Source organism: Aplidium turbinatum, chromosome 7, assembly GCF_918807975.1.
Source record: "Aplidium turbinatum chromosome 7, kaAplTurb1.1, whole genome shotgun sequence".
Taxonomy (NCBI): domain Eukaryota; kingdom Metazoa; phylum Chordata; class Ascidiacea; order Aplousobranchia; family Polyclinidae; genus Aplidium; species Aplidium turbinatum.
In genome coordinates this window covers 23,211,439-23,221,561 of record NC_137478.1, presented here as the reverse complement: position 1 = coordinate 23,221,561, position 10,123 = coordinate 23,211,439, and positions in this window count along the sequence as shown.

The window sequence follows — 10,123 nt, the reverse complement described above, 5'->3', positions numbered from 1 at the left end:
GCTTAGCCATGTTTCATAAAGCCTTTGTTATGGTAACCTTATTAAGTAAATAAAATATGTCAGGCCCCTAAACAGAGATTTCGGCCCAATAGCTGAGGCCTTTGAAGCGGTATATAGGGCCTTGCGTGATTTAAGCTATTGAATATCGAGCTTCTGCAGCATTAGTTACAATTTCTTTTAATTTTAAATAGCCAAAAAAAAAATTAAACCAGCCAAAGTGAGTGGGTCCCTAAACAGCCGACCATCGGGGGTACGAAGGGCGGTTAATATGGCCTTGCTATCCAAGACCACTTCTGAACAATAACATGTTTGCACTACACAATGACAACAACGCAAAAAAAATCGACATTGTTAAGGGAGGGAGGGGCATTGCCCAATGGCCCCTCAGCGTACGCCACTGGCAGTGAACATGAGTATTAGCAGTGAGGTATGAGATCACTTGAAGACAATCGCTAGTACGTCAAACTATCAGTGACTGCTTGTAGACCTACATCAACATAGATATGCCACTGCTATCTAAATATAACACAAGATCGCAAAGTAAAAAAACGCCAAAAGCAGGGAAGCAAGAGTGGTTTGCAAAAGTTTTTAATAACAATTATTATTATTATTATAACAAGGACAAAGGTGCGACTTGAGACAAAATAAAAACAACTCAACACAAATTTTTAGGAAGTTAATTTCCTCTTTCCTGCATAATATATTATACAATGTACATTGACATGACATCGGTTTATTGATAACTAACCTATATTTATCTTGCCAGAAACCTCTTTTGTATTTTTCAAAATTGTTTTTAATTTCAAATCACATCAAAAGCGGTTTTAATTAAACCAATCAAGCACTTTGACTGGCTTCAAAAATTTGTTTTAAGTACCATATTTTTTAATATTTTTCATCTGTTTTACTTTTACTTATCAAAATGCAACTTGATTGGTTATTATCGCCTCTCTTCAGTTTTCACAAAAAAAATTGGATTTTTCATAATAGCCTAAATGAAACTGTGATGCATAACAAGCAAAACCAAGAGCGATGTAACCGGAAAAAACGCTTTTGCTTAAGTTTGCATTATCGTTGTTTTCATGCCACATGATAATATTATGTATCATAATTGTTTTCTTAGAAAATGTGCAATGATAAATATTCCTTAGAATTCGGTATGCAAGCGCGGACTTGCAATCTCGCATGTAATGAGAAGTCGTATACCACCAGTTGATAATGTGTGAATGAAAGTCTTTAATTTTCCATCTCTGTTCAAGCTTGCGGGTACTAGCACTGTACTTCTGTAAAAATCATATAGACACGCTGATTATTATTAAATATTTTAAACTTATTCCTTTTTTGTTTGTTTCAGAATCGAGGAATCAATTTCTTGCGTTTCATAAAAAGAATGTGTGGAAGTATGACGTAAGAGAGAAAGAAGCAACTGACTTCTTGGTAAAACATTAAAAGTTTTTGGGTTTACTGTTACTAGGATGAGTGCATTTATTGTTTGATGGTGTGCGATCAAAAACAAAATATTGTTTCACAATGAGTTGTGAGCTCCAAGCTGTTAATATTTAAATGTTTTTTGTGTTTGTGATATCTTGCTCTTCAGCTAATGCATCACATGCAGTTGCAATGATTGCACTCGACGTTTCATAAATGATGTGAAATTATGTCGGACATTCAAGCAAGTCTTGTGAAATCGTGACGTTGTTGATCTTACACATTCATAACAATTTATGTTTCTTCAGAACACAAACTTTGAACACTGGCGCGGATCAGCTGTTTGTCATAAAAGTGAGGTTTTTGTTATCGGTGGAGATGAAACTAAAGTGGTTGAAGTTGAATGATGAGGAATCTGGTTGGACTCAACTTGCTTCGACAAATGTTGTGAGATGGGCAGCTGCTTCTGTGGTTTGCAATGGTAAGAATCCACTTGAGCTCAGATTCAATTTAAGTTGGTCCCATAACTTGTAGAGAAACTCATATTTGTGACAAACGTGATGAATATTAACTACGATGAACGTCGAGTGCGCATGTGACACGCACCACACAAGTGCGGTCTGAAGTGCCACGTGCTCGCTAATGTTTCATCTTCATTTCACTCGCTCAACAATTTTTTACGCAAATTCCACTATCGAGCGTTTATGTTTTATAGGTTGATGTTTGATGAGATTACTTTGGTTTGTTTGGAAGTTTGGTGCGGAATGCCACATGCTCGCCAATGTTTGCGTTTAATTTCGCTCGTTCAACAATTTCACTATCGTTGATTTAATTTTCCAAGGTTGATGTTTGATGAGTTTTTTTCATTGATTACGACATTAGCGTGATAGTCGCTTTTTTATATCTCGTCCGATCTTATTTTTTAGGCGAGTTAGGCCTAGCGATGACTTTACTACATTAATTACAACTTTAAAAGTTGTTATTTTTGCGTACTTGTTGAATAATATGCTTTCAAACAAAATTTTAACATTGTTTTAATAATTTTTTTGCCTTTTGCAAAATGCTGATAATAAACATCTTGGTGCTCTCGTATTTAATTAAAGTGATCTCTAAAATACGTTTCAGCACACAGTAAGAAAACGGGAAAAAATTATCTTCTGACAGAAATCATATCTACAATAGTGCTTGATGAAAGACGACCTGGCAACATGTTGCGATATAAAATGACTTACACTTGCACGAGTCTGTTCAATTATGTTCACTGAGCTCAACAAGCTGACATTGAAAATTATTAGTTACATGTTTGTTTGTTGTTTGTTTTTCATATCTTTAACCTGCATTGCGGGAAAGCGGACTTGAGCGCTATGCATCGGTGTACGCCTGCCGACGTACACCTGACTCACGCTGCAGCCGACGGCAATGTATGTTTCCGCTTGTCTACTCTACTTATGACTTAAATTTGGTACTACCCATAACTCGAAATCGATCACTGGGTAGAGGCAATTATCGTAAAGCTTCTTGCCCATCGAAACAACAGCAAGTGCGGGTGGCTGGAGGCGAACATGCAGGCTCTCGACTGCGAGCCCAACGCGCTAACCACTCGGCCACTGCTGCCGACTATATTACATATGAAGATGATATGATTGGAAGTCCTCTGAGCGTGGTTACGTTTATTCCTAGGGAACCCATTACATCGCTTCCCTACCCCTTTCTGCTGAAAGTTATTTCACATCAAAATCACCACTTTTATTTAAAATTAATGTCACATGAAGTTCATTAAAATGTATTTGAAGTAGTGATTGCGAGCGTCTTCAACCGACAACAGAAAAGAGGGCCCGACGGTATCTTGACAAATATTTCATCTTTTGCAGAGATGCTAATCAAATTATGACGTCACGACCTGGTAAACTTTGTAATAACATAAATTGACATTGCAGGCCATTTAGCCTTTAGAGCAATGTAATATGTGCTAGCAACGCTGGCTTGATGGCGCAGTGAATAGAACGCCCACCTCTTGATAGGTAGACGTGAGTTCTATACCTTGTCGGGTCGTGTCTGAGACGTTATAAAATTAGCACTAAACTTTGTTCTTGCTTAGCACTAAGCATTGAAGAAATAGATTCGGTGTAACAATGTACCCATCCGTACGGCTGCGATCGTAAAGCGCTGAGAGCAACGCATAGGATCCAATACGCACATTAATGTATCAACAATAAAGTGCAGAGTTTTATATGTCTATGTCACCTTATTTTAATAAATGATAATAAACTCAAAAAGAGAAAATATATTGTAAAACACTCTGCAAATCAATAAACTCGATATCCAGCTTTGTGGCATAAAGTTTATCTGAACGATTGTAGCGAGCATGCAAAAAAAATTCTCTGTGGAGTACGAAAACAATTTTCATGGCACTTACGATAAGATGTTAACTTATATTTATATCAAAATGATATTTTAAATGCTTGCTGTAGTGATTTACTTTTACTCTGCTGCAGAACAAATTAGGTCCACGATGAAAGTTTTTATAAACAGTGTGACTATCTTATACTCATGTTGATACATCGCCTTGATCTGCAATATTGCAACAGGCCTATTTTGTTGAAAACAAAGTTTGATTGCTTTTGCTGAAAGGTGATCAAATAGTTATAAACTAGTAATATTTGAAGCAAATCTGGTAAAGGAATTTCCTGAAATGAAAAGTTGAACTCGAAAGGAGACCAAAGCAAAGGAATTTTTTATAAACGCAAACAATTTTGAAGTACTCTGTGTGTTGCTTAAACAACCCCTGAGCCAAACAAGTTCATATACATTGACCGAGCACTTTATACGCAAGACCAAGCATTTTTCACTTCATGAGACTTTCTGCGTTGTAAGATTCTAATGTATTTTATATTTGTTTCGGGCCCATAACGAAACCAAACTTCTACGATTTTGAATAGAAAACAAGAATGTTTTTCTTTCAAAATCAAAGAGATTTTTTATAAAACTTTTCAAAATAGAACAAAACTATGTTATCTTTCTCAGCAATCGAGTGTAGAAAGAATTGACAGCGACAGACACCAATGTTTCCCCCATGAGGCTGGTATTTTTTAACTTCCAAATCATTGCAGCTCTGACGACGCATATGATATGCATAATATATCTTCATGTGCAATACTTGGAGTGATTGAACAACGAAAAGATGAAAATATTAATAAGAGTTCAATTGTAATACTGCTTCCCAGTAAACATTAAACTTTCCTAACTAGCCCACCTGTTGAAAAGGTCACTTGCCCCTGGCATAGAGGGCAAGGACGTAGTTTATTTAAATTTTTATTTTGTTTTTTTTTAAAAACTCTTATCCATCACTCATTTTCCTCCACCAAATATCTTTTGTTAGAGAAGTAATAAACATAATCTATAATATAGCTTAGTTATAGTCTATAATTGCGTAGTTAATTTTTTTATTTTCTCGTCGTCCATTTTTAATTTTGAAAAACCTTGTGCCATCCCCCATTTTCCTCCTCCAGGAAATCTTTTCTAGGGAAGTAGCAAGCATAATTTATATACTCACATGTGGCGTTGAATGAATATTGAATAACTTTCTGGTAACGAAGGTGTCCACTTAACTCAATGAGTTTTTCGTTCCTACCTACTTCCAGAAAATCATCAATGTTCTTTTTTTTGAAGATCTTTGAATCAATAAGAATAGCAACATAAATTATTGGTTTGTTTCTGATTGTTATGTAATACAAAATAACACGATTTTAATTAGGCTTTATTTCCAGCGTTTATACACAACAAAATTTTTTCGCATTGTTAATATAAAATTTGTATTCTTTTTGGCAATAATTATGAAAATGATTAAATCTATTTATTTAATTTTCTATTGCTTATTTAATCTATTATTCTAAACAAAATTACCACTGAAGAGAACCATTATTTATACACGAACAGATTCGATCTTCACTGTTGGTGGCTGGGAAAATGGTGGCATTGGTTTGACTTCATGTGAAAGTTACAACATTGTTGAAGACAAATGGTACAACAGCGTTGATATGATTGAAGGTCGTTATGGTCATGCTTCGGCTTCCACTGGAGGTTTGAACTTTGTTGAAAAATGAAACAAGTGTAATCAGTGTGTTGTGATGAAGTAATTCATAGATGGTGCCAACACTGTTATACAGTAAAACTCATTTATTAAATTTATAGGTAAATATTATGAGCACATAATAATCCAATATCTCATAATTTCATTGGTTGTACAAACCATTCTTTATTCTATTGAGAACAACAACATGATCACAATCCCATTCGATGCGTGGTGGGATTGATCAATCTCATCAAATCGAATGTTTTCAAACTGTAAATATTGCACAGTTAGTCGACTGTTGTGTCGCACAAACCATTACTGCGCAATACTCAAGTTCTTTCGTCGTTTAACTTCTTGTCTCGACAGAACTGCGTTCAAGAAAATAAATCAGTCTTAGTTCCAAAAACAAGAAAACATAATTATCGTCCGTCATCATTTTCCACCAAATAATTATTATTTTTCATTCTTAGCACCAAATCATACTGCGCTTAACAAGTTTAAATGGACTTTACAAAAACTAGGTTGAAGACATAATTTTAAAATCTTGATATTGAAAAAATATGTCCGCTGTTTTCTATGACTTTGAAACGAAACGCACAAGAATCTCTGAATGCTCCAAAAATAAAATGCTTTGAATGATTTTTCGCCATTTTATTCAACATTGAATAATTACCACAAAATGAGATAATTGATGCTTATTGCCTACCCTGTGCTTCTTTCCTTGTTCATTATAATCATCTTATTGGTTATCGACTACGTGCCTGAGAGGTGAGAGCGCTTGCACGATGCTGGTGACGTCGGTTCGACACCTATCCATTGTGCCTTGGCACACACAATGACATGCTTGAAGGTGGCACATAGGTTGGCTTCCTTGTCTTCACGTCTACTTAGTCTAAATCTTCAATGACAGAGCATAAGTCTGGATATGACAAAACTGTTCACTTGGGTTTCAAGAAAATATAAAGAAACAAATAGTTGGAAAAGCACCAGCTGGAAATGTTCAGAATGAACTGCAACAGTTTTGGAAACCCAATGGATACGTACAAACTAATGCACCTTGAATCAAATATTGATTTTAATATTGTCCTGAGTCTCAAAAGTTTTTGTGGACTGCAAAGAAAAAAGCTCATTGTGTGAAGTGTTTTGGGTTGTAGCCTTCTGTAAGGAGGCAGGAGAGGTTAGATTACAAACATTATTATATCGGTATAAGGCCTTTATTGGGGACAACGGTAATAACAATTAACAAATATCTTATTTTCAAATGTAATTTGTACATGACACCGTCATGCTTGAACGATTCTTAATGCCCTCTGAACAGTCAAGTAAATATTAGCTTATGTTTTTGGGATATTGTATAACCTATAAAAATCATTTCCTGAAAACTAAGCTTTTATACCTTACGCTTTTTTGAAGTCGTCACTCAGTTTGCATGTTTTTAAATATATTTTAGCTTTAATGGTAATTTTAATCAATATTGTTTCAAAGTGAGTTTCATTCCTCTTTGTTATTGAAGCAAATTGTGGAAGTGTTCATTAATGTATGGGTTGTGAGAAATAGAATGAATGCGTAATTTGCATGCATTTGCTCAATTGGCCCTTAATCTGTTACTTTTGTACGTTAAAACCAATTGTTTTCACGTCATACATGCCTTAAACAAGACATTACGATCTACGACTGTCCCAGTCCCCTGGCTGTGCTACTGCTTCTATGCATTTGCCCTGTTCTCACGAATTTTTCAGTTCAACCGATTGCGTTTCTTTTATATATCCGTTTCGTTTCGAATTATAGATGTACCGATATATCGGTGTCAATATCGGCCATTTTTGGAGTATCGGCATCGGCAAAATTTGGCCGAATTAAAAAATGTAGAAAAATTCATTTGCTGCAGATTTTTCACAGTTAGCAAGAAGATTTTTTGAAGTACCGTAGTAACTAACGTCACACTGATGTAGAATAATAACCTGTTCAAATGTTTGATACCTCACGTTCCGATGCGCGCCTTCTGGCAAGGCAGGTTACTTGCAGTGATTATTTTACTCAAACAAAACGTTTTGTTTTAACAGTATTGCGTTGCTTCATTCTTAAATTGTAAATGAGATTCAATTTCGCCAATGTTTATCATGTGTGTTTCTTTTTTGCTTCCAATAGAGCATAAAACTAATTCAGTTTTTCGTCTATACGACGTCATGAAATTACATCTCAAAGCAGCGTAATGACGTAACATTATGTCAACATTTTATCGAATTATGAATCAACAAATTCGATCACCACAAGTGGTTTGGTATGTGAAAAATTAATTCGCTTTGACTTTGAAGTTTGAAGTTCAGTTGAACAACGTATCCATTAATCAATATGTGGTATACGTAGTCAAATCACATATCAAGAATAAGTCCATATGATTTTTAAGATTTACATCAGCTCCGCAGATCAGAAAAAATAAGGTTGAGACTTAACAAAACATTTTGCTGATTGGTTCAGTGAGGATTCGTTGTCCCATTGCTTTCATTTTGAGGGATTAGACTCGTTTTCAATTCATTCAATTATTAGACATGACGTATTAACATTACAATACATCAAAGCAACATTTCGTAATTAGCATTCATGGATTTGTTTTAGAAGTTTTTTACAGACCGACATTTTGTTGCATCAAAGAGCAATTATCGCTAGGCCTGTTAGAAACCACAAAAATGTTTTCGCCAAAGAAAATGAAGCAAACACAAAATGAAGTCAAGCTTTTGTTTTAGGGCACAAACTATGCCCGTCAAAACGTAAGTAATTACAATGCAGTGTTTATGGCTTTCCAAACCTCTTCCTATCCACTGACAAGATTTTGTTTTGCTCCCATTGATACAATAAACTTATTCAAACGTAAAACAAAGCAACAGACAATGGGTTAGATTGATTTATTGTCTGCAAATGTTGAAACAATTAAAAACTCGGTTTGCTACGAAGACGTCATGCAAGAAAATGCTTATTTATCTTGGTGTTAGTGAACCAAACGATTATTTCCCTAATGGCTGTTGCACTGTTGGATGCAGTGGTGTTGACCACACAAATCAAATACTAAAGCCTACGTTGCATCACGATAATCATTATTGACTTTAAGATATGAAATTAACAATAATTATTATGTTAATTAGCAAAAGACGTATGTGGGCTAATGTTACTTGTTTCACTTGCGGTTCACTCCAAAGTTTTGATGTAACGTTTCCAGAAGCAAACATAGTTTTCATCTTCCCTACTTTTCTTGTAAAGTCAAACAGTTTAGCATTATAAATTTTCCTGACGTTGCTATGAAGTGACAAATTGTGAAAAATTGCCGCAAAGCATCTTGGAAGTACAGAATGACGTTCAGTCAAGCACAGAAATTGTCGATTTGCACGACATTTTGTTTGTCAGACCGTGACTACGAACGCGGGTTATATAGCCTAACCCAGTGGTTCTCAAACTTTTTTTTGTTACGACGCTTCTGGAAAAGTTTTCTGGACTTGTGACGCACCAGCACATAAAAGTAAATCAAGAAACTTATGCTTAAAGTTTTGTTTATTGATACAACATCAAAAAGAAATGCATTTTATTTAATGTGGCGTGTGGGCTTTTTAGTGCATTGAATCTTGGGAGAACTTTTGAAATTGCCACACGCATTTCTCTTTCACTGTTTATTCATGATCGATATTTGGTTTTATCACCGCCAAGGCAGAAAATTTTGCTTCACATATATACGACGTGGCGAATGGGATAGGCTAATAATTCGCAGTGCTTTCTTTTACCAAACCTGGATAACCGTCGTTTATAGAATCCAAAAATTTGCCGGATTTTCTACTACGAAAGGACCACGAATCCATTCCTAGTTTGAAAAATTTTCCGGGAAGTATTTTGCAAATTTCGACTCGAGCTTGGACAAATGCAAATAAATAGGTTTCGCAAATTTGAAGGGAAAACAACGTAGATAACCTCAACTCTTCACTGTTTTCAAACTGAAATAACACCAAGAAAAATGATTCAGAGTTTCCGATTTTTTTTTGAAGGATAGGCATCCAATACTACGTTAGGGTAGCCTATCAGCAGTGGTAATTTTTTTTAGTTAATTGCGGTGTAATCGGCTAAGTGCATGTGACACACGTGTCCCAGCGGGGGTCTGCTACTATTCGGTGAGTCCGATTCGGTGAGTCTGATTCGGTGAGTTCCTAACCTCTAACCCCTAACCCTAACTCCAAACCCCTAACCCTAAAACGGCAATGATAATTAGGCTACGGTACCCGATAATTTAAAAAAAAATTGAAAAAATCCCCCGTTAAGGGATTGGACTCACCGAATCGGACTCACCGAAACGGACTCACCGAAACGGGCCATTCCGCCCAGCGGTCTTCAAAGGGTTAACCTCATTATTATAATCTTAAACTGAGTTCAGCCAAGAAACGGAACTATTCTGCGACGCCCTTGAAAAAGTGAAACGACGCACCAGGGCGTCGCGACGCACAGTTTGAGAACTACTGGCCTAACCAATTACAGGCGTACAAAAATAAATTTCAATTCGCGTTTTCCTTTTCGATCTTTTTTAAAAATCTAATTGAGAAGAACCAAAACGCTCAAATTTCAATAAAATAATAATCTCTAATTGAC